At 36.1% G+C, this 24680-nt stretch overlaps 1 protein-coding gene across 3 annotated transcripts in view; it reads left to right on the plus strand.

The window, feature by feature from the left end:
- LOC104910521 (uncharacterized) overlaps positions 1-24680 on the plus strand; it is a 118432-nt gene that overhangs the window by 54544 nt on the left and 39208 nt on the right. For all 3 annotated transcript variants that reach the window (XR_014882818.1, XR_014882819.1, XM_085222081.1), the window contains 5 exons: positions 172-411; positions 7018-7090; positions 10843-10913; positions 14576-14690; positions 18579-23940. The gene's annotated coding sequence lies outside the window, so the exon portion shown is untranslated. The remainder of the gene's footprint in view (positions 1-171; positions 412-7017; positions 7091-10842; positions 10914-14575; positions 14691-18578; positions 23941-24680) is intronic.

Below are 24680 nucleotides of genomic sequence, written 5' to 3' on the forward strand. Positions count from 1 at the left end.
GACATCTGGGGGCTAAATTATAAGTAAAAAATTTAAACCTAGGTCAGACTGGCATACTGCAAGATGACATAAATCAGTAGGCCATATCACTGAGTGAGTTTATCCTTTACAAGTAATTTGTCAACAGAGATGTAATACTGAGATTTCTTTGGATTTTTCTTTTATTAACAGGACATTATGACACTATTGGACCTCTGAGAGATAGCAATTTGCCAAAAATGACAGTGAATTATATAGCAAGGTGACTGGTATCATCGGAAGGAGGACCAACCAACACAAAGATGAAACTATGAGAGCAACCACGCAGCAAGAAATAAGTGGAAAGGTTTATGCTGTCTATGGATATGGACAGCGTATATATATGGCTTTGCAAAAGCAGTTTGCTGGAAGAGGACATCATTAGAGGCTGAGGTAACTGCACTTGTTCTGAGCGTTGAAGTGGTGGGAAATATGTAGTTGATGGCAAGTTGTAGCTGTTGTCATGATGATAGAGCTAGAAGGTAACTTGGTAAAGATAGCTCTGAAGAAGAGTTACGCGCATTACTCCATTTATTTCTCACTGTCTGACACAGTTAGGCTGCAGTGAAATAATCATTAAAAGGCTAGTTGCAAAATATGCAACATTATGGGGAGCACAGCCTCAAATGTTTTTGTTCACTATTCAGCCAGGGAAAGTTCTTCCTCCTCTTTCTTGTGAGGCAATTATTTTAATACAGTGCAGCTTTCAGTGTTGCTAAGATGACTTTGGTAGAACGAAACTATACTAGTGCAGTTGAAGTTTAATACAGTTATGCTTTTCTTCCCTTGTCAGTCAGTCAGATGACGCACATGATGAGTTAGGAGCTATGTGTGATACTTTTTTGTATAAGCATTCATATTACAGAGGATGCAGCTCACCACTGTGAAAGGTTTGCTTTAAGCAGCCTGCAGCAAAGTCATGTATGCTGCTTTTCGAGTCATTAAAATGCAGTAATTTTGTGGACAAGTTCTTTTCTGCTAACCATTCCACACCATGTTCTGAAGTAACAAATTACATTTTTATTAAGAAAATTACTAAAATTTTCAGTGCTTGATACTACTTTTTTCTATTTCTTTATGTCAGTGATGTTTCTGATCTTGGAAAGAATGCACAATTTGAAGGAAGAAGAAAACTGTAACTGTTTCTACTTATGTTTTGTGTGTCTACCTGAAGATATAAAAAGGAAAAAGAGTTGAGAAACAACACGAGTAATTTACAGCAGTAATGAAGAAGGCAATTTCAAAGATTAATTTTAGCCTAAAATACATTACCCATCTCAGAATTTGAATAGATTCCTCATGTGTCTCTATTTCAGCTAACATTGTTTAGAAAATGTGGCTTTCCTAGCGATCAGATATTGTTTGATTCAATTACCAGGACTTCATGCTTTCTATATAGGGACTGTAGCTTTGTTAAAGCTAAAAATTTGACACTGTTTTTTGTAAGCTAAAAATTTGACACTGTCATTATTTAAACATTACCTTGTTCTTTTAATGTTGTTACTGTAAAAGTTGTAGGAATTTTTATTTTATTTTTCTCCTTGTTCCTTAGCCTTATGATTCCCACACCTTATATAACATGCGTATGTATCAATGGATGGAACATCCATGCAGAAGCTTCTGACATTGTTAAGATAAATCTACACAGCTTTTACTAAAAGCTTTAGCAAAACTTTCAGACTCTTTGCCTTCCTATAGTTTTGGAGGCTTGAAATCTTTTGTTTTGTTTAGTATGGAACTGCTAACTGATGGATAAAATAGGCTTATGTTGTATTATTTATTTGGAAAATCTGCCGCCAGTTTCCATGGATGCTTGGAGATTTAAAAAGGTGAATAAATTTTAAATATTTAAAATCTGCCATAAATAGCATATATTGCAAACTCCAAAGGTACAGAGAAGAATCATCTTGTAGGCATTGTTAAGTCCAGTGCTTAGAGAAAAGGATCTGCAAGGAGGAAGAGAGTAATTCAGTTACCACATGGACATGGAGAGCTTTGCAGTGTTCATGGAGTAAGAGAGCATAGGGAGCCTATTAGCTTAATGTGGAACCTGGTACACTATACTCACCTCTACCCATATGAGAAGCTATATTTGCAGATGTAACCAATATTTCTTATATGCCAAACTTTGCTGGCTTGCAAATTACAAGATGTTCGTCATTTATCATATCTTTAAGACTGCTCTTGTGGTCTGTCACTATAGCAACTCTGTTGGCTTCTGCAGCAACACCTGGTCCTATCAGTAGCTATATACTGTGGAGGTTTCCTTATAAATAATCCATGTGAAAGTGAATGTAGCTGTCATGTTAATTTGTGGGTAACCTGGTTCTGGCAAGTTTATAATTATATTTATGAAGCAAATAAAGCAGATTGTTTGCTTTTTCTTCAGCAATGACTTAACACAAACTGACAGAAACAAATAAATAAGTTTTACTAATCACAGTTGAGGTAAAGGAAATGTCACAGGAATGTTCTATTTGCCATCTTGCAAATATAGTCCTAAATATGGCCTACTGTCTCTCTGGCCTCCACTCAGTAAGTAGTGTGTTACTTTTTAGGAAATGTGTTTAGCTTCAAAGCAAATATCATATACAGATTTTACTTGCTTAATTTCATTTTTTCTCCCCTTCTGACCTTCAACTCTTTTCTAATCCTGTCCACCCTGCTCTTGTTCTATCCCTTACAGCTGGAGATAGCATTCACAAATGGCAGAATAATAGTTATTTTAAGAATATTACTGTTGATCAAGAAAGACATGTTTTAGTTAAGCTTCTGTTCGCCATTGAAACTAACTGGATGATAGCAAATTGAGAACTGGCAGCTCCTTTGAGTTCCAAGTATCTCTTCTCCAGATTTGTTCTTAATTTTGTGGCAGACCTTTTCACACATAAGTCAAAGAATTGCTAGCTTTGGAAAGAGTCTAAAATTGTGAATTGTGTTATGCTTTTTCATTACCCTTGATAGCTGAATATGTTGGTGGAAGGTAGTTGGAGTGGTAGAAGAGCCTTCAGTTCTTACCTTCTGTTGCTTCAACAGACATTTCAGCTAGAAATTGCAATATCTCTGTATAAAGTAGTAGGAATTAACTTTAGACTGAAAATGAACTGTTAGAGAAACTACAAGGAAAAAGTGCCTACAGGACATAATATCCTCTGGAATTATTCCTTATGCATGACTGTGTGATGAAAACTTTCTTATTACTTTTAGAGGACTAAATTGCTACTCCTTAGTCAAGATAAACAGCTAAGCTGAAAAAATTCTGATAGTTATCAGTGTGCATTGCAGTTTGATACTGAAAAAGAAACACAAATGACATAATGATCATTCCTTGTTTCTATTCTTGTTTGGCAAAATGTCTATTTAAACCAGTAGCTAATTTTATGGATTTTTTTTTTTTTTCAATTAAATCACTGTATTTATCTCTCTGGCAAGTGAAATAAATTCATTTTGTCCATTAAAGAATTACTAATGAATATGTTTAATTTATTTGAGATCCTATTTTTACTATTTCCTGTATTACAGGAGACTTTCATTAATTTAGAACAATGCAACACTTCCTGTATTTTACATCATACAGAACAATTTCTCAGTTTATAATTATACCATTCCTCCAATTTCTCTTTCTGCCATTCTCTATAAGGAATTTTTTAAATACAATATATATGACAAGACTTAGAAAAAAGAATAACCAAAGAATCAACTGAAACGGAAAGAAACCTTTTTAAGGAGTTAAATGAAGTCCGTACAACATAGCTGCAACTCATTTCATAGTATTGTTGCTATAGAAAATTAGCTTCTTCAGTTTGCTGCCTTGTCTTTTATACATGCCAGTGCAGTTAAGTGTGTCTTTGAGTTCATATCTGTGTATATAATTCATAGAGGAATTACATCTGGAGTTGCTTTCTACTGAAATAGCTGACCTGTTTTTATCTCCTCAAGGATGTATCTGTTCAATGGATCTTCTGGAAAAAAAAAAAAAAAAAAAAAAAAAAAAAAGATTTGCTGTCTCATAGTGCAATACTTAACAATACTTAACAACAATGAAGCAAATAAAAATATTATTGAATTGAATGTGGCCATTATTTCAGATGTAGTAAGTGAGAATGTGGTAGAAAAAGAGACAGAGAAGCAAACTCCATTGCCAGTTTTCTCTCTGCTTTCACAAGAATACAGTGTCCAGCTAATTAATCTGACCTTAGTATTTATAGTGTGCACAAAAAGAGGACAGTTTGTGTATCTAGTCAGTGTTTTGAAACAAGTTATTTCTTAAAGCTTAACAAAGTTATGAGTGTTTTAACACAATTTTAAATATTGATGTGTGTACAGGTATGGAAAGTCCTAGTTTAAGCAGCCTATTACACTAAAATAAATTAGAGAAACCTTGAAATATATATATATGGTTTGAACAACTGTGCATGTATTGAATATTAGCTTAATAATGTACTGGCCAAACCATAATTACCTCTGTGAATATGTGTTTCAGATCAAGTTATCATATAATCCTAAAAGCACGTTCAAAATTGATTCCTTAACATATTTCAAGGAATACTCTGTACATGGGACATGGTCCTAGCAGGCACAACATAAAAGTTTGCTCTTAGCCGAACTCGTAATTTCAGTTACTTCAGAAAAGAAGCAGTGTGATGTTCTGTGCTTTTTCCAGGCTTAATACTCATAAGGTAAACCTGGGATTTTTTTAAGGTTAAATGAAAATCATGAAATTAAATAGGAAGACGCATCACCGGAATTGCTATTGGCAATGATGAGGTTCAGTTTTTTTGTTTGCATTCCTCATGCAATCATCTGTGTGAAAATGGTAACACTTCTCCTAATAATCCTTAATAAGATGGCAACATTTCCAAAACCAATGTAGATTTTCTATTGACTTATCTCATTGTCTCCAATAGGATTGTTCGTGTACAAGAGCCACTCCAGTATTAATACCTTCCATTTTATTATGTTGGCTCACCATGTCAGAGGTGAATGTTGGTGGTATGGCAATAAAGACCAAGCCAATTCAGAAAACACCATTTTCTTTTATCATAAGGAGAATAGTATTGCAGATGTTTGTTATATGAGAAAAAAATTGATGTCTTTAAAATCTAGGAAAGACTTTGATTGACTATATATTTTGAATACAAATATGATTTAGCAGTTACAATTGAATTAATGGTGAGTAAAATATCAAGAACAAAACCCAAATAAATCGTCTAATACAACAGGAGGACAGGCTGCCCTGTTGCTGAGAATGATATGCTTATATTTTACTGGAACTGCAGAAACTTGTCTAACTTTTATTCTAATTATTCTGTTTTTCTATTGTTATTTTATACTGTAAATGATAATACAACAATTTTATTAATATTTCTGAGCTTGTAAAAATATGGAGGTTTTATGTGCCTAAGTCGGAATTTGCAGAATACATTGTACTTGTTTTTCTTGAAATGATTGCCTCTTCCTCAGGGCACTTCTTAGGATTATTTATGTTTTTCTTCTTGTATTATTTAGCGGGAGATGCTGGGTAGTGACAGTGGTCCCAAATCTCAAGGTTTTTTCCGCCAATTGATCAAGCTGAACTCAGGTGGAGAACTGCTATTTGGAGTTCTAATTCTTGGGTGGCCAGTAAGCCAATTTAAGTTAGCTAATATCATTCATCACTGAACGAAGAAAGCCTGTGGGAACTGGACAGGCGGCTAACTTTAGATCTCAGTTTAAGTAGCAAAGATGAAATGTACACTTGAAATAATAGCAAACGCTCCTCCCCAAATATTCTCAGCACAAAGCAGAACATAGTTTGATCAGAGAGTATCTAATATGACGTTTCCAAACTTCATAAAATATACATACTTTTCCCTGACTGATCTTAAAATATTTAATCTTTAAAGAAATTATTATGAAGTCTCTCTTGTTTGTGTGTTTTTCTTCTGTTTATTGCGTTCTGTGGTAGAGAGAGAAAGATAAAAAATAAAAGGACCTAGTAACGAGAGAAAGCAAATTCTTGCTCATAAAATAAAAAATGAATACTATAATAATAATAATAAAGTTTAGGGAGACCTTAAACAATTCTGTAGGAATTGTTGTACACCTTCAACTAATTATTTCAAAGCTACTAATAGGAGTCCAGGTGAGAAGATTTATTGAACTTCTTGCAGTTTCCTTCCATACACATCTAAATTTCCTTTGTGTAAAAATCCAGGTGTGTGAAGATGGTATGCAGCCATACCTTGACCCACTGTGTGCAGGCTGGAGGGAGCCCAGCATGCCCAGCAGACTAGAAATTGTGGGATGCCCCATTCCAGATGTATTCAGTGAATGTTCATTTTTTCTCTTCCTATGCAATGCAAGACAGGTCAGCCTACAGGGTTGCTGCCATAACAGCACTGCTCTCTGTTAATTAGGCAGCATGGTTACTGCAGTACTGTTACACATGCAGGAGTCCTAAACTTGATGCGATGCTCCTTTGAAAGGGAAATCCACAGCAAAGTGAGGATGGAAATGGCATTAAGCAAAATGTCTCTGTTAAAAATACTGAACTGTAAATGTCACTGTTGGTGAGGCTGGCAATGTGGTTCAGCCCAGTCTGTTGAAGGAAAGGCTTTATAAGAACTGTCTCTCTGAAGAGGGGTGATATCTAGGCCTAACAGAACTAAAAGATGGAAAAGGAAACACAATGATAGCATCAGTCTTCAGGGACAGAAAACTGTAGGAACAAATGAAAGATGTTCAGCTAATCTGAGCGTAGCAGGAACTGCTTTGGAACGGGGTACTTGGCTTCTCTACTTGTTCTGCTTCTGGCCACTCTCTGGGCCTCAATATGTCTTGTGTTTTTGGCCATCTTTTGTGCTACTGTAGTATCTGGCTTGCTGTGGCTCACTGCTGGTATTTGCTGTGTCCTAATACATTCTCCTTGTGATCTGGTGACAGAACCAATTGAGCTAGCAATGCTTTCAGCTTCACCAGTGATTCTCCCTTGATATGCTGCTCTTTGTATCTTTACAGAGATTGCTGTTCCTATGAAGAGTAGCATAATACAGAGCAACCTCTGAAAACTCCTGGAAATTTTGGAAGGAAGGTAACCATAAGAAAGGTGAAATTATATGCTTTCTTTAGGAAGGGCCTCCATCTGTGTTTCAAAGTTATTCTAATAACCATATTTCTTGGCCTCCTCTTTTTATTAAGCTTATTTCTCCTGGTCATCTCTTTTTCATTTGTTCTGTGAACAACTTTCTCTTCACTGCAAGTAATTTTCTGACCTGTTAAGCAGTGTCATTTTGACAGAAGACAAAAGGTCTCAGAGTTTTGAACTACCTACAATTTTCAGATCAGTGGCTGTCTTGAGGTAGTAAATTAGGGGGGGGGAAATAAAGGGGAGCTTGAGTTTACCTGTTTTGTTGATGCGCTAGGTGACTCACTGAAAACATTTGTGGCCCAAAATCAGTCATGGATGTGTTTTTTCTTTCTTAATAGGTTTTTGTGAAAAGAGAGGAGCTGTGGCAAGAGTTCAAAGGGTGTGGAGGAAGGATCTAATATTGCAAAAGTGACAAAGAATGATACTAGAATTCATAGGAAAGAACTGAAAGCAAAGTAGAGAGGGACAGAGGATCAAAGAACACAAGTCATAAATCTATGGGAAGGATTTTGTTAGCTGTACTCCTTATGAAATATGTAATTTAAATGCAGAAATTTTCTGAAGTCTCAGACCTTTTCATTAATCTCCAGGTTAGCACTTTAAAAAGGTTTGCTATAAACTCAGCATTTGATAGTTTCCTCCCATTGGTGGCAAGAATTCACTGCATTAGGTTTTACACCTTCATTTTTTTCTTTTAGAATTAGCGCCAAGCAGCTATATGCCACATGCACACTTCTCTATTATAGGCAATCCCCAGGAAGCTCATTAAGTTTTCTTTATGGCTCCTGTGCACTGCTGGAACCAGACCTAAGTGGAGTGTCTGACTGTCAGTGATTAGATACCATGATGGTATATACTTTAGAAAATATCATAGTTGGCATAGAGAAATAGACAAATATAACAGCACTGCAGAGGGCCGTTTATTCAACAGGCATTTCAGTGCATAAACAGTAACACACAGTTCCTGACATTAGCTTCCAGATTCAATAGTGAAATTATTTCTGAAAGAGCTTCTGTGTAACCTTACTGTACAGCAGAAAAAAATATATATTAAATTCAAGAAAATTGTGGATGTCAGAAAGAAGCAGATACGTACTAGCTTAAAATGTTACTGTTTATAATTGTATTTTGAACATACTGGTATAAAATACTTCTCTCAACCATACGCCATTTTAAGAAATATGGTATTGGTGGAATTTTTGGTGGATAAGTGAAGGAAAATTATATTGTTACTCATGCTATGCCAGCTTAACATGATTCTTACTGTAAAGATGTGAGAAACACACAGCAATAATGCCAACAGATATTCAGGCTCTGAAATAAAACTTGCCAGGTCTGTAACAAGATTTTCTATTAGCTCTTGTGTTGGTAATCATGAGGAACTAATGGTGTTATCAAAGTAATCTTTGATATATCTCTACTAAAAGCTATAGAAAAATCTTTTCCCTCATCATTTTGTTCTGCCTTTACCTCTTTGCACAGGATTTCTGATTATCAATTAATGTTCTTGACTTGATTTTTTCCATAATCAATCATCTTTTGTTTCAGCTCTTTCTACTTTTTTTCTATTGATTCATTGCACAGTTTTTCTTGTATTTGAGTGGATGGGCTGACCTTTCATACTTAAGTTACAATTTCCAGCACTTATGAGAACACTAATAAAACAACAGATGAGGAGATTATGCCCTGTAATGTGTATAGTTTATCATGCTGTGAGCCATAGCTCATGGCAATGCTCGTGCCAGTCATGTTTTAAAGCCTCTTGTAAAAACTTAGTTAAATCATTTTTTCTTAGCTCTCAGTAGTAGTCTAATAATGCCATTAGTCAGTGCAGGCTGTTACCTGTATCAGTCTGACTCAGAAAAGTGTATATGAAAAATAGGTCCCTTTCTTTAGCTGAGCATGTAACATTCTCTCTGTAACACGCAGCTCTCCTGCTTTTATGTGGAACTACTACCAATTCTCAATAACTTTTACTGCAGGCTTATGCAGTGTGGTGTGAATCACACCAAAATTACATGTGATGTGACAGAATCATACATTTCACAGTCTCAGTTTCATAAACAGTGAATGCAAACACTATCTGAAGATTAGTTACCTTATTAATACCACCTCCACATCACAAGTAGTGGCTAAACTCCTCCCAGAGTCACAGTTACCACTGTGTCTGATGGGACTCCTGGTACATATGTGTAGGCAGAACTTGGATGTGTGTAGCCTCGATGCCTCCGTACTGCCCGTCTGAGCAGGCCATGAGCTGCACCACCCCAACCGCACAGCCCTGGGCATGATTTGGCTTCCACTATTAGTCAGAATAACCACAGGCTGCTGTGATTTTTCTTGGCAGAAAGAGATCCCTGGAGGAATTCCTCTGTTTCTGAATACTTTGCATTAGTTGTAGACACTGTTTGAGATACTCTGTCTGTGTAAAGGATAGGGAATATGTTGCATAAAGCACTTTGCTCAGAGGCCTGTTAAAGGCACCTTTATGTCTCTAATGGACTAGAGCTGTGCATGAGGGATTAATCAAAGAGCAGAAATGATCCCCCCTTCCTGTTTCAAGAAATATTAGTATCTTACAGGCCTCATTTTCCTACAGCAATTGAGAAGTGAAGTGAATGCTTCGGGACAAGTCCCTTATTACTCGGGGACAGTAAAGTATAGAGCTTTACTGAGGCAATATATTTACTTCTTGGAAGAGTATATTCTGTCAATTCCCATTTATTTTATTTTTTTGTTTGTTTTTGAGTATACCTAGGAGCAATTCTGATAAGTTCTGAAAGAAATCGCCATGCAAGGTCACTGTGACAGGAGTTAGGGGAATATTTTTTATTTTCTCTAATAGCTTCTACAAAACAACAAAATCTTCACTACCATCTCTCCCCTTCTCCCTCCCTCCCTTCCCCCTCCCCAGTAATGAGCCATATACTTGTGTGAATTTTCGGTATCTAGAGAAAAATTAGAAATGGTACGGTAATGGGTTTGCAATATGCATTATCTCCACTGTATTACCACATACTTTAGAAGCCTGTTGATCTAGATGAAGTATGTTAACCCTTTATGTTTGTTGTCTAACTAGATGCAAAAAGAAAAAAATATATATGAATTATACTAAGCAGCTGTATTTTATATATATATAAATATATATATATATGTATATATATAAACTTTACCCTTATCACTTATCTGTATTATTCCCGTATCTTTTCTATTCTGCCCGACTGGAATAACTCATTTTCACCCTATCAGGTATGACTTTTCTACAATCATCTACAGCTGAAATTGCAGTTTTCCAACCCAATGCATTAAAGGTTTAGATGGTGCAAGTTCTAACCACCTCTTTTTCTCTTTGCTCCTTCTTCCAGTGAATTCTGTGCTATTGTAGTGGCCTGCTAATACCTGGTTTTAAAAGCAAGAGAAAAAATGAACTCGGTGTGGCTAAATAATTACCACTGCAATTCCATGACTTTATGTATACTTTGTTTTGTAGCACTGTAGCCAATGTTTGTTACAAAAATCTATAGTAGATTGTGTCACCTACTACATTTCAACGTCAAGGAAAGGGCTGAAAGCTGTTCTTAAGAGATCGGTACATCATCAGAGTAATGCACAAAACAAGCAAGCAAACAAGCTGATTAAAAAGAAGGTTGCCTATTGGAGTGTCCCTCTCAAAATAGGACTGTCATTTGCACTAGATCCTGTCAACCAGAGCTGTCTGCGGGAGTCTGGAAAATCTTCTAGGACTGATCTTGCACCAAGTCTACAGGTAAACTGTTCCAGTCTTGCCTTTACCACCTTGCGAGGAATGTTTTTCTCCAAGATATTACAGTATGCACCTATACCAAGAAGAGCTAGGCTGTGTAAAGTGCTCTCCACGTAACTGTAGGCTGCATAGCTGCCAACTGTTCCCTAAACTAAACAAATGCAGCTCCCTCAGTTTTCTTCTCATAAGTAATGTTATTTAGGGTCATTTTTGTCTTTATAGTCTTGTCCCAGATCTTCTCCAAAGTTTCAGTAAATCTCTTGAACTGGAGAGTCCAAAAACTGGTTGCCCTAATTCAAGTGAGCTTCAACGGTGCTGAGTTAGAAAAGTATAAAAATTTATCTTGATCTGCTGGCTTTGAAAAGGATGTGTAGTTTGTCTTGTTGCTCAGAAAGTACAGTTAGCTCATTTTCAGCTAAACATTCACAGTAACTACCAGACCTTTTCTGGCACTGCCGATACTGTTCAATTTGGCTTCCATCTGTTACTAACAAAATGACCTAAGACAAGGTTATTCTGACCTAGGTACAGAACTTTTGCTTTTCCATGAATTTTTTTCATGGACTTTCTGGATTGACTGGATAAATCTCAACACTCAAAGACTGAGTCTCTGGAATGTGTTAGAAGTTCAGACTTTGCTAATTTGACCACATTTAATTAAGTATTTTATCAGAGTGAGTCTTTCCATTGTAACAGAGACACATCAGAGGTTAATTTCATTCCCCTTGCTGTAAAAAATTGTGAACAGAATGTTCCACTGAAGCAGGACATCTATTCCAAATCTTGACCCTTGTGTTCTAACTTGCATGATCATCTATTCTGTAAACTCCCAAAGTCTGAGTTTTGTCTTTCTCACTTATAATATGCCGATCAGTCCAGATCACACTATACCAAAAAATTTAGTCTAGTTCAAAACAGACGTCTGGATTCTGACCAATTCATTTCAAGTATTACTAGTCTTGTAGTTATTGTTAGCTTACAGGCTAATTTATTTCAGTCATCTTAACCATCAACTTTTAAAAGCCTACAGTATATATATATATATATATATATATATATATATATATATATATATATATATATATATATATATATATTTTTTTTCCAGGACAGACTGAAAGAAATTCTGCTAGTATTTTTTTTTTTAATTTTATTAATCATAAAACTAGTTCTCATTTTCAAGTGCATAAAATAAGAAGAGCATTAAGATTTATTTATTTGAAAGAAAAATTGACTTTCTTGTGTCTATTTCTTGTTTTACTTCACCACTGAATCATTTCAGAATCATTGAAGGCAAAGGTGTTATACTAGTATAAAATCAATAAAAAGGGAGTTGAAAGGGCCATATTTTCTACATGCAGTGAATGAGAAATGAAAAAGAGGTTTATAATATCATAAACCTTGGAACTGTGTCTGGTGATTATCCTAGATATGGCCTGCCAGGGAAATGACCACCATCTGCTGCTGCCCACCAGCGTCCTGAAAATACAATCAGGCTGCTAGTATTTGCTGAAGCTAGCAGCAAAGTAATCCTTTCAGTTTCAGCTCTTAAGATTACATGTAATTGTGTGTAAGATGCAGTCTCAGTCTGCACAGATTTTTCAGACTCTGAACACTGAAATAGATCACATTTCCCTTGAACTTCCAATTCAGCCTCCCCTTTTCTATTTGTATTTCATTGCTGCTTTTGTTTTTAAGTTGCTGGTTTAAAAAAAGAAGAAGCAGAGCTATCTGTAGATTTCTTCTGGTTGATGGATTCAGAAGTGGGACTTTTTGTTAAATATCTGCTTTGAACTGAAGTTAATCTTTTACTTTACAAAATTAAGATAAGACTGCTTTTAAAATACAGAAAATATTTCAAGGTTCTGAGGGAGCTTTGAGTGGATATACACATCTCTACAAGAAGAACACAGAAGCTAGTCTATGGTAAGACAATATGTGATAAAGAAATCTGCTGAAGTGAAATAACCTGTAGCAGGGAGAAAAGGCACAAAAAACATGGATTACAAGAAGAAGGAGGTGATATGGAAGTGGGGAGAATTTTTAAAGAATACAAAGGAATCCTAATTCAAATTTGTCTGTTCCTGTGCACCTCTGACTTTCAAAGCACTAGTTATAGAGGATCTTCTTAGAAGATTTTCTTAGTAAAAAAAATAGGAAAAAATACTATACAAGTTCCCACTATTTTGAAGTGCAACTAAGTATTAATACATTCAACCAACGTCTTCTAAAATTAGAGGAATACACAGTTTGAGGGAATGGGAATATGAATAAGGCAGAAAAGAGAAAAATTGTGTAGGGATTCCATTTTGTTTGTTCTCATTCCCCTGCTTCAGAAGAAATAAAGAATTATTAAAAATTAAAATGCAAAGTCACTCTCAGACAAACCAAATGAGAATGGTTTCAGCTGGACTGGTAATATTGAGATCTCAGGGGACCCCGTTCTTCATCTGTTTCTGGCTATGATATAAAGAGTATCTCTGAACCATTTGGAGTGGCCTGCTGCAGTAATAATGTATTCCTTAGAGTTGCATGTCACATAGAGAAAAGGCAGGACAAGAGAAACAAAAACCACCTGAAGAGGTTTTTTATGTCAGTGTGAAATGATAAACTTTGACTTCTGTGAATGAAAATAAGGCTGAGAATCTATGGTGACGGTAGACACAAATTAAGGATACAAATTCATTTGGCTGTAAGAACTATTTCCCAAGAGATAGCCATCTCAATTTTTGGTCAGTGCCCAGGGGAGGCAGAAAGGGTTTAGAGTACAAGCTGAACTTGACCCAGTCATTGAAAGTGTTTGCAAAAGTAAGGTTATGAATATTTTAGAAAAACATTGTAGAATTTGTTCCTTTAGTCTTGAAAATATCATTGGGATTTGCATAGATGTTGTGTTAATAGATAGAAGGAAAAATAGATACAGTGGCTTTTCCAGTATTAATGGGCACTGAAGATATAATTTCCACTCCATGACATAGCAAATCCCATTGTGTATATAGGTAGAGATGAAAATAATGGCTTATGTATCATACTAAAACAACCTATTAGTCTATATTAGGGACTCCCATGTGCAAGCTTAAGAGAGTGAGAGTTATAAATTCCTCTAACTCCCTGCTTACCTCACTGCCTCTGTGACTGTTAGTCACATTACGTTTCCCAAACTCTCCTGTGCACAATATGGAAAACACAGTTGATAATGCAGAAGGAAAGAAGTCACAGCAGTTGCCTGTAGCAGCAGGAGGCAGAGGGCACAGCAGAAGATATCCTCATTGGTATTGGTCTTCTGAGACAGCTATGGCAGCTCTTTGCGTCTTCCACACCCATCCTCCCATCTTAGCTTTCAAGTCAGTTCTCTCCTTCTAATTATAAAATAATAAAGGAACTGGTTCTGTTACAATCATCTTGAGGTTTCAGTCCCAATTCTCCACTCGCAATATTTTTATTTCAGCTTAATTTCCTTTTCTCCAGTGATATTACTTCCCAGTTACGTTGAAAGAAAGCTTTCTGAGCTATCTGTATGGCTAACATATAGAGACAAATTCAGTTAAACATATATTAAGCAATCTATTGCAAGTGCTGCAGTACGTATAATAAGGAAGATGAAACCTAATGCGGAAAAAAGACAGATTGTTGTAACATAATTCTGTTTCTACTTTTTCTCATAGTGAGTGAAAGATGGAACAATGCATAACTGATGACAAAGATACAATGCAACAGATTTATCCTTATACCAGTCAAGTGGAACAACTGTGAAAAAGATAAAGGTCCTAACCTCACAAGGTATATAAATGATAAATGTGCAATAATATTTTCTCTTTCACTGTATTTTTTCACGTTTGATAATGCTGTATAGAGTGGCTGTTGTCTTAAGATCTCTATCTCAATATTGTATACTATATTTTATTGTTAAGTAAATTACTATGCTACCTTCATGAATATGTTTATTGTATCTGTATCTTAAGTTAAGATGCTAAAATTCTCTTAGAATACATACAAAGTGAGTAGCATCTTTACAGTGCTATTTGTTATGGTGAAGCTCAATGGTATTTCTTATTCAGGGTCTGTACCCATTTTACGTGAAAACAAATAATTAAAATAAATTATGACCTTAGAGTCTACAAACTAAGGAGACAAAAATATCTATCTGAGAGGGAGATTAATACAGGGATATCTGTTGACAGCATTATGAAGACCTCAAAGGGATGCATACATTTGTCTGCCCGAAGTGATGTGTGTGAGGAATTCCATGTCAGATTGTTAAGTTTAGTGAGCAGGATTTCTAGTAATAGATTTTCTGAAAAAATGTGGTTACCCGGGGGTGTTGTTTACTTCCCTATTGCTAGAGCATTCAGTGAGAATTTGGCCTTTTTCTTTTCCACTTGCGCATCTCTGTGTGTGTATGCACGTAATTGCTGGGTTTGCTTTTGTTTCGTGTATTTCTGCTCATGTGTTATCACGCTCAGTGTACTGAGAGAGATTTTGCGACCTTTAATGCAGCTGCCAGTCTCTTTCAATAGGTGCCTGTAAGGATACAAACCAGTTTTCCTGATAGTGATGAGCAACTCTTAGCTGTTGTTATTTCACCTTGCAGCTTTTTTTAATTGTCTTCCTCTGTTGTTTTACTCACTATTCACTGGAAAGATCCCACCTTCTGGAAACTCTGGGTCCTGAATGTTAGCAAAGCTGAAGGCTTTAAAATGCAGCCTGCTCAGCCATGCTGAATAACTAATGACCATTAAGTTTCTACTGCAAGGATAACATTATTAACAGCCCAAAACTCTCAGCTTGGGGTAGGGCTTTCACTTCATTCTGTTTTGTGTGTTCCAACATCTATCTGTTCATTGGCGCTCATTGTTTCAGATGTGGGAGCCAACTGAGGTGATATATGAGTAGAAACAAGGAAAGAATTTTAATAAGGAAAGCAGCATGGGCTAAGAGGTCTTCTCTGTACCTTAATATGCCTTGTGGTCTTCTTGTCTCCAAACACATCACACTATAAATAGCTTAGTTTTCACCAATCTGCTACTCTTGCAGAAAATAAGAGGCCCTAGGCTGGTCTACACTGTCTTGCTGGGAAAAAGCAACCCATATCAGCCACCTCAGCACATGAGCTGCTGAGACAGGTCTTCAGGGCATATCCAGATCACAGCTATCCTGCCCATAGAGCACTTGAATAGGGTGTTTGTAGGCACAACACCTGCCCTACACAGCTTACATCACCGTCCAGAAAGTTTGATCCTTTTGCGACTACATGTTTGCCTTAAAAGTCGGTTTTGACAGCTGATAAATAAACAGTCTTATCTGGCATATCAGCACCTAGCGGGAGAAACCGGAGAGACAAGGACAAATTTGGTGTTGTGCTGATCTGCATCGGAGGACCCATTCACTCCTTGCCCGAAAGGTTGTCAGCTGCTGTACTAGAGCAATAAGCCAAGCCTGTTCCCAGCCTCTCATTATTCAAATGCTTGAATAGATGTCCCACACAGTACCTAAACTCTAGCCTAGTTCAAGATCTGGATGTTCATTTATTGTTGACGTATAATCTTTTGATTATGTTGGCTTCTTTGAGTAAGTCTTGTAACAAGATATTTCTATTTCTACCTTGTTCTTCTTCTATCCTAGCTGTCTGGCTTTTGTTTGTTTGTTTATTTGTTTGTTTATTTGTTTTTTTCAGGGTATCTTAGCTCACAGATGAAAAATAGAATTATAAAAGTCATGGGGAAATGAGATTTCCATAGGAAATAAAGCTAAGTAAATTGGAATTTAACAGAAATTCTGCCTGAGTTTGGATTATTTTAAAGTCACTTACTTTCTATGAACTTGTAACAAACCCTTTTTTTAATGTGAAATTCATAACACTTCCTGTGTATCAATGAACAGTATATATTTAGCAGCAGTATCTACCTTCTGAATTTGAAGTAACTGAATGAGTGATTCATTTACAAAACCATAAGAAGATTTGGGAGCAGATTTCAGACTTGTCTGAATTCAACTTAGATGTTGATGACTTCAGAGTAGCTAACCTAATTTGTATCAGCTCAAGATGTGGGATTTACAACCTCTTCTCATCTATTTCTGATTCTGCTCCTCCCAAAACAAACAAACAAAATGCTTAATGATAATTCTTCAAAATGACTTCCAAAGGCTGTGTACCACAGTTTTCTCCTTTTCAAAATGGTATGATGATGATAGTTACATCGCTTGGATAGTGATTTGGAATTACGGAATTTGAGATTTTCAGAATGAAACATCTATGAAAATAAACTCTGTATAGAAGTGATATCATTTAATATCTTGCAATGGGAATAAATACAGGAAACAGCTTGATTTTTTTAGAAGCTAGGCCTATTTTATCCATGTTATCATCTAATCTACATCACAACTCTTTAGGGATGGATACTTTCTCACCCTTAATCTGATCGCTGCACAAACTGATAATAATCTTAGGTATAAATGATAAGGTACTCATGACATGAGAATGTGCCTAGAGCACTTTATTGCATTGCTTTTACCATTTCTTGGCCTATAAGTGTCTTTGTAGAAATCAAAGGTTATTTCAGTTCTGAAAATTGTGTTGCTGTTATTTCACTGCACTGAGCTTTCATGCAGTGCAGTAGCTATGAGAGGCAAGAGAGCTGTCCATTTTAGAAAGAAAAAGCTGAGACTATCCATTTAATGTCACTTAGGACCTATTACAGCAGAATAATACGATCATTTAGAATTTTAGATCAAAATATAAATAGTCTGAATCTATCCTGCATCCCAGAGGTGAGTAAATGGAGACTTTGCAGTCATAATACCAGATGTTTAGCTGTTGCTATAAATTCAACGACAAAAATTGAAAATAAAAAATGAGCTGCTAATTAAGGATATTAGGTGTCATGTCACAGGTGAAAGATGATCTAAAATGTTGTTTCAGAGTGCAGTGCAATAGTGAAATTAGCACATGTCTGTTATCACTGCTTGCAACTCTGCAGGAAACTAATGGAAATAGCTTAATCTTTTCAAGCTCCTCTAAGAGGAGAAATATAGTGTTTCACCTGTTAATGAATTTTCCCTCCTGTCTCACTTTTGGTAAATTCTTACTGCAGATCAGTTTTGTTTTGTTGAATGCCTTAGCTGCAGATTCAATAAATAACTGTAAAGATGAGTGATCCAATCATTCATTTTTAGTAAATGGCTGCTGTACTGATTTGTTGTGATAATGTTTGAAAAGGAAAAGGGCACAGTCCTAAAATTCCCCCTCTTAAACCAGTTTCAGAGAGTTCTTTTTCCATGGTGGTAAAAGGAAAGGCATTAATTATACATTTTCATTATGACAGAGCCAACATCGGCAGTGACTAAACATAATTTGTTTAGGTGACAGTGCAGGCTGTTCTCTGATCAAGTTTTGTTTCCCACCAGGAGGCATCAGTCTTAAATTACACAGCAAACAGGCAAGAGAAAGGAAGCAAACGATAAAACACTTCCCAAAGGGGGGTGTGTGGGGGGGGAATTGATTCTCATTGTCCTACTAAATAAATATTTGTTTATTTATATATTTCTGTTACTTAACAAGAAAGTCAGCAATGAGGTCCAGCTTTAATTAAAAGATGCATGTTTTCTTTGGGGCTTTCTTTGTATGACTATATTTTAGATTTTCAATAACAGTTGGCTTTTAATGAAAAGGGTCTGTTCATCTGGAAAAGAGGAAAGGAAGAAAGAAAAATCACTGAAAAGTGCCTATCATGCAAAACATGCAGTATCTTACTTCCTTGTCCTACTGTAATTCATAAGGAAGAGTAATTTGGATTTTATTTAGTAAGGTAAGTATAATATAAGGACCCGTGTGCTTGAATGTATTTAACTGTACATTTACAGTTAAATCTATACAATTAAAGTTGGACATATGCCTTTCTGAGGAAACCTCTGTATATTTTGAGTTAGAATTCAATGTAGTGCCATTAAGTAGAGGCCTAATTTTACTTGATCTTCAACTTCAGCGTATCTCTTATTTTGCATACATCTATAAATGTGTTTTAGTACCTTACTGAATCAAAGACCACAAAGGAATGCTTTGCTATTTGCTTTTAATTTTTAGCTTCTATTAAAAAGTGTTAGTTGTGATTTTCTATTGTAATTTGACTTTTAATATCATATCCCCTGATTGTTTCAGCCTCTGTATTTAGCAAAAGCAAATACAAGCTGATTTCTTATTATCACCGATGCTAATGTGAAAAACAATAAAAACTAGGATGAGCTATATGCTGTTTAACAGGAGTGTCTTCCTGTTCAGCATTCTGTTTTTCTTCCAGTGGAATTGCATGCCAATTTCAGATGAATGAATAGCCAGACAAATTCAAAAATGCACGTCATTTACCCCAGGTGCAGCAAATATTCCCTGGGAGCTGATATTGTGCAAAATTAGATTCCTGCTGAATACAAGTAAAGAACTACATATGATGAAAATGATTGTGGAGAATGTTGTGTGAGCTCAGCAGGTTTGATTTTAATTGAAATAGTTAATGTTTTCTGCATTTAAAATAAATAATTCAAAATACTTCTGACCGCTCAAACTCTCCAAAGTGATTAGACACTAAGAAGAGTGTCAAAGGGAAATTAATGCAGTGTTGTCTCCTTACTGCAAGCTTTTAAGTTAGCACAGTTTAATAATATAAAAATAATATAAATAACTGTATAGTTTTAGTTATTTGGAATCATAAAACGCAGTTGTCGAATACCAGGTACCTCAGTGCATGTCATACATAAATGATGATTACATTGTTATTTCCAAAAAGAAATGACACAGATGTGGATAAAATGCTAAATAAAGCCACATAAATTGCTAAAAAAGTGAATACAGCGGATCAGTTGGCAAATTCTCTAAATCTTTTACATATGTACTCAATTTCATTGCTCATAACTGAAAGTCGGAGCAAAGGATTAATATGAAGACTTGCTGACCTGCTGGCCTAAGATTACATCACCTCGAGTCAGAATTTTGTGCTCATTATTGAAGTGACAAAGGCTAAAAATTCCAGTAATATATTATGAGTACGTAATGTGGGGGGAGGATGTACAGGTTGCACTGTACATGGACACCCCCTTCTGGCTATTTAAGAAGTAGAAACTCTGAAATACTTTGAACATCTTGAATATAGTCTGTATTCCCTATACTACGTTCATACTTTTCTCTAGAGCACTCAATTGAATTATAACTGGATTTGTCGATCTGCAATGAAAATGACTTTCAAAGGGCACATTTGTAGTTGCTAGTACTGGTGAGCTTTGTACAAGAAAGGAGAAGAACTGTCGTTATCCAGCAGTTTTCTCCTGAGCATCTCAGCACAGCTAAGATAAAAACAGGTTGTTTTGCAAGCACTCCATTACCCTCTTCCAGAAGTAGAGTACAACTGCAGGAACAAAGTAGTTCTGTGCTGCTGAAGAATACTTGCCTGGCTTTAGAAATAGAATCATAGGATTGTTTCAGTTGGAAGAGACCTTTAATAGTCATTTAGCCCAACTCCCCTGCACTGAACAGGGACACCTACAGCTAGATCAGGTTGCTCAGAGCCCCATCTAGCCTGACCTTGCATGTCTTCAGGGAGAGGGTATCCACTGCCTCTCTGGACAAACTGTTCTGATGCTTTACTACCTTTAATGTAAAGGACTTTTTGCTTGTATCCAATCTATATCTTCCCTCCTTTAGTTTTAAACCATTTCCCCTTGTTCTATAACAACAGATCCTACTGAAGGATCTGTTCCCTTCTTTCCCTTTAGCTTTCCCTTAAAGCTCCCCTTTAGATATTGAAATGCTGTGATCAGTCACCTCAGAGCCAGGTTGAACAGCCTCAGCTCTTTCAAACTGTCCTCATAGGAGAGCTGTTCCATCCCTTGGATCATTTCTCTGGCTCTCCTCTGGGCAAGCTCCACCAGGTTCATGTCTCTTCTGTACTGAGGACTTCTCATCTAGATGTAGTACTGCAGATGAGGCCTCACCAGCACAGAGCAGAGAGGCAGGATCACCTCCCTTGCCCTGCTGGCCATGCTTCTTTTGATGTAGCCCAGGATTGGCTTTACTGGGCTGCAAGGGCACATTGCTTGCTCATGTACACCTTGCTTCCCATCAGTATGCCAAAATCCTTTTCAGCAGGACTCAGACCATAAGAATCAAATGGAACTGTGGCTAAGATGGGTGTAGCAGAAATGCTAAGTGATCATGTGTATGCAATACACCTGAATGACTGGAAGGAGTGGAGCCAGGATCCACCCCTTTCCAAACCTCATTTAAAGGTTGGCAGTGGCAGTGAGGGTATCTTGTTGGAGGTTTCTACCTACTTGTAGTTTTCTGTGGGTAAGCAGCTTTTTTCCTTTGTTTCTGTGGCTGATTAATTTTGGCTTATCTTCACTTGCTGCAGCATAGGATTTTGCCACTCTGCTATTATTGCTGTGCTTTCCATTACATTATGGTGTTAGAATAGGATAGATTTTACTCAGAATAAAATGCAAGAATGGTATTCAGGCCAAACTGTGCTTCAAGTGTTCAACTTGCAATGGAAATAATTCTTTTTATTGTTCTAGTAATGTTCCTGAAATGTGGAACTGGGCAGAGGACGTTGAAGCTGGAACTCAAGTGTTCCAGCCATTAGACAATCTTGTGTCCTGGGGCAATGAAAATCTTATTTACAGACACTTCATTGTAGCTAATTTTTTTTTTTTTTTTTTTTTTTTTCCCCCTTGACTCTTCATCATCACTGTTTCAGTGGAACAGGTGATAAATAAGACAGAAGTGCCTTGATGTATGTTTTTATGTGATTTTACTTCAGAGACAGGAAAAGATTAAATGACTGGATGGAACTTTGTAGGTATATATGTATGATAGTACATATATGAAATCTTACCTGATGAAAATGGATAATAATATGACAATGAAGTAGGTAAATGGGACAAATAAAATGAGAAATGCTAATTAAATCTGAAGAAAAAAATCCTGATCCTGTTGAAGTTGATGGGGGTGAACTCCCTTTGGGAGCAAGTAAGGGCAGGATTTCTACCAAAATGCCAGTACTGAAAAGTAATAGGATCATAGACTGAGAAATCTTTTGCAGTAATGTATTCTTGCATGGAAAAAAAAATAAAATAAAATTGTTGAAGCGTATTTCAAAATCAAAACCCTAGAAGTAAGTACCTCCAAGCTGAATGAAAATATGGTTCAAAAATTAATGTGGTAATTCAGGATCAACATTATGTATATATATTTTAGTATCTTCTTTCCCAACTTTTTAAGTTACTAGAAATTTTGTATTTGGAAATCTTTCCAAAGGGCATGACAGTTAACTATGATGACCAAATAGTTTCTGATAATCTTGTTTAGGTGAGCGTAGAAGATTGCAGTGTTGGAGAGGCAAGAAATTGTTCAAAACAGTAAAGCAGGCAGGAGTGTGAGTGCCAAAACTCAGCTGCAGTGATAGAAGCCTTCCTGCTGGAACAACTACAAAGTGAATTCCTGTGTCATTCGGTTAATTTTATTTTTGTTTAGTTTATTTTTAAAAACTGCTAAAAAAGAAAATCCCTTATCTCTCCTTTGTATATGCATAATTCTTCATAACTCTTGTTACATTCTGATAGTTTAGAGCAAAACCAAAAGGAACCAGGCAACTTCAAAAAGTATGTTCAGTTTTTTGATGCTGGAAACTGAAATTAATTGGTTTTTGAAATGTTCTCAACGATTTCAGATTTTGTTTGTGGAAAGTTAATACTGCTAGAGAGTTTTGCATCTTCAGCTCAACTTTCCCTCAAAAAACAGACAGTTAATGATAATATGTTACGTGACATTTCACATTCTCTTTGAAAAGACATCTTTTATTTAACAGTGTTCTGACTGTGTTTTAAAGATAATTTACCTAAAGTCATTGTCATTTATTCACACCATTAAAATACCATGCAGGCTTTGTGAACAGGGATGCTAAGATGATCTTGAAAGTTCAAAAAGGCACTTTTTGCAAGAGAGCTATAATATGGTTACACTTGGGGAGCATTTTTCCCTCTTATGCCTTGTGTTTATGCAGCTTTTATGACCTTAAGGAAAGTTCTCAAGCTGATCCATAGCTGAAGAATAATTTTCTTCATCGTAAGTATGGCACTTAAGACTGACTATTGTGATTTACTGAATTCACTGAAAATGTCTTTTGCTTCTTCGTGTTACAGATCAAAGCTGGGCAGCAGGGAGAGCTTTCCTCCTGTGTAAATGTTCTAGTTTTCATCTGGAGGCATCAGAGCTTCCTGGGAGATGCCAGACTGAAATGGTTTGGATGTGAAAAGCGTTACTTGGTTATTATCCAGACAGTAGCAAGCCATTATCTAAATTGTTCTTTTCTGGGGATACAATGAATGCTGAAATCTTAGCAATTTCCTTCCCAAACCCACTGAAGTGGACTAAGTTTTGGACTAAATACTGTTGTGAGCAGATTGGAGATCCAGATAAAAGGAATTAAGAAGAGAAGTTGCTCTGGCTCTTCATCTCTATAATGTGCTTAATTGAAGTTTTGAAGTCTGTGACTCCAGACTGGTTGCTTTTTTCCCAGACCCAGTCATTCTTAAGCCCCCTTTTAACTTATTCTCCTCAGCAGGATCTCTTCTGCTTACTAATTGCCAGCAGTGAAAATCTACAGATGCAAACTGATGAGGAAGCAAAGATTTTCAAACGGAAGTGACTAAACAAATTCCACACATTATGGGGTGGAAGGGAAATGCAGCTTTTCTTATTTGTGTGTGTTTATTTTAATAAGAAAGTCATCTGCTATTTCTATTGACAGTAATCTGACATCACAAAAAATGTTTCTGCAGATTCCTATAATCCCAGTTCTCCTCTCTGGGGTTTCTTAAACAGACAAGGGATGGACAATTGGAAATCAGCATGGCAGCTAGAACTCCTGGATTCATGTTGAACAGTATGTGTTTTCAGGTTTTTTCCAGCTATGACTCGCTCCATTGCTTGAGTAGAATGGTTCCCACTGATGTGGATTGGTAAGGACAAGTTCTATGGCTTCAAGTGAGTATGTTTCTTTTATCCCAGATTGTGTTAAATATTTGTAGTATACAGTGATAAATATTTAAAAGTGATTGTACATTTGAAGTCATCAGCAGGGAGAATTTCTAACAGTGTTTGGGTTTTGTTTTTTGTTTTGTTGCTGTTGTTTGTTGCTTTGGTTTTGTTTTTTTAAAATTTGAGTCATTACTAGCTAGTATCTATATCTATTAACTGAAGTTGTAGGCAAAAATGGTATTTTTTTCTAAATGAAGACAGCATTTGGCTGTGCTCGGCTGGCATACTTTCACTGAAACACAGCATTAGACCCTAGTACTATGTTTTACAGAGAACCGTAATATTACAGAGGTAAACTGATATCAAAAGATAGTAAGACAGCTTTTACAGAATCAAATTTTGCTTATTTCCAGTATGTTATTGTATGTTACATACAATATTGATCAATATCTCTATGGTGCTGCAGTCTGAAAGCAAGACCATAATCTGCAGTTATTGAGGAGGTTTGTAGCATCACAGGTTTTAAACCAGAATCCTTACTTAAAATTGTAAGACGTGATTGCTGGATGAAAGTTCAGGAGAATATGGAGTAAAAGCAGATATTTGCTGTTCTACTGCATGTAACGTTCATGAGAACATTATCAATCACTGGGTCAAGTTTCATTGTATTTCTAAAATGGGTTCAAGAAAGAACTGCAGGAGTGATTTGAAGTTAAAAATATCCGCTTTTCAGCAAGAAAGTAAAG

The sequence above is a fragment of the Meleagris gallopavo genome, chromosome 4 (genome assembly GCF_905368555.1).
Source record: "Meleagris gallopavo chromosome 4, MGAL_WU_HG_1.1, whole genome shotgun sequence".
Taxonomy (NCBI): Eukaryota; Metazoa; Chordata; class Aves; order Galliformes; family Phasianidae; genus Meleagris; species Meleagris gallopavo.